Below are 1,771 nucleotides of genomic sequence, written 5' to 3'. Positions count from 1 at the left end.
GAGAAGTGCATCAAAGCGACTGAGAAAAACTGTAATATAAGTCTTTTGAGTCCCCAGAATGTGTCTGTAAAGTTTCAGCTCAAAACACCCATCAGATTATTTATTTTAGCTTTCAGTGGTTTGTATTGTATAGCTCTAAACAGCTTGTTGCTGTTTTTGTGTACTGGCCCTTTAAAGCCTGGTTCATACTCGACATGTACGCTTGTTCGCTTGAGTCTGCACGGCGAATGTGACATCATCGCTGAGTTTGCGGATATTCGCTTTTGGGTGTGAGTTCGGCTGGCAGACTCGAGCGAACAGCCGCATTTGATTTGAGTTGAATATGAAACACTGAAGAGATTTTGTCTGAAACAGTATCACTGTACAGACATCTTTTTCTTATTAGTGATCATTGCAACGGCTTTTGCAGAAATTGCAAAAGCCATGGGAAAGAAGAAAGTTTTTGTTAAAAGGTTTGGAAAAACCTGAAGGATAAGTTTGGTTGTTAAAACCAAAAAAAGGTAATGGCAAAAGTGAGACACAATTACAGAATATGTTTTTTCATCAGTCACAGGTTTTACACTGATTTATATACTACAATTTTGAATTTAAAACAATTTAACAATTGCAAATCTATTATTTAAGAACAAATTATTCATTTGATACCTGAAAAAAATATTTGAACCTGTCGGTTTACAATATACTGATGCCTACTTTTCTAGGCTTTACTGGTTATAATAGTCAGGAATGTTGGACCATTATTGCCTTTTGGGAATAAGTATAAGACAGATATTAACCAGACAATAATGTGTGAATTGTGGAGCAGGCTAAATCTAAAAAAAATAAAAAATAAACTGTATTTTATTCAGTAAGTGTACTTTTGTTTGCTATTCTTGCCATAATTAAATATATTTGTAGATCAACCCATGTTCTCCTTTTATTAATATTTTAATAAACTTTAATAGGTAAACTGTACAAGATTTGAAAAAGCAAGTGATTCATCAAAGTTTGATTAAAAAAATCTTGAATGGTTATAAAAATCCTTACAATCATTAAAACGATTTATAAAAACAATAAAAATAATTTGCTTAAAAGTATTGAATGACATTAATGATATGACATAGTTCAGGAAACTTTTTACTTCTCCGTCTATCCGTCTGTCTTTACGGTTAGTTTCTTTTGACCGCCCACTGTCATTTTAAAGAATATCACAACGCCAAACGCGGCAAGTATAAAAGTCTTATTCGTTTAGCGAGGTGCGCGCAGTCAGTGGAGGTGCGCGATGCGGCACCAGGCGAAAGTATAAATCCAGCTTAAGGCTTGTCCTCCCCGCCCACCGTTCCCTTGTGCCAGTCAGCGTGTCTCAATCTCTGCCCTCAGCAGCCTCAGACAACAGACAGATATGAAGGAAGCAAATCGCACGTAACGTTTGTGAGAAATACTACAGTAAGAACAGATAAACACACACACAGACAGCGCACTTGTTTAGCTTTGCAAATGTGACAGGATACAGGATAATATCCACTGCTCTATGGATATCTGTTATGTGGATGTACAAAAAACCTGATTTAATGTTCACAACCCGGGATTGAAGTGTCTTTTTTATAATTTTTCTGACACGCGGCTGTAAAGATGAAGTAAATCAAAAGTAAATCGCTGTAATTTATTACAAACATGCACTGTTTTAAAACATGTTAAACTTGTAAAACTCACTCTTGATCACATTTGATGATGATTGATCATCCTATAACAAACAAACTAAACAGACCTTTTTTTCTGGTTGCTTTGCGCA

The sequence above is a fragment of the Danio rerio genome, chromosome 3 (assembly GCF_052040795.2).
Source record: "Danio rerio strain M-AB ecotype USA chromosome 3, GRCz13ab, whole genome shotgun sequence".
In the NCBI taxonomy this organism is placed as follows: Eukaryota; Metazoa; Chordata; class Actinopteri; order Cypriniformes; family Danionidae; genus Danio; species Danio rerio.
Note: the sequence above shows the minus strand (reverse complement) of the source record.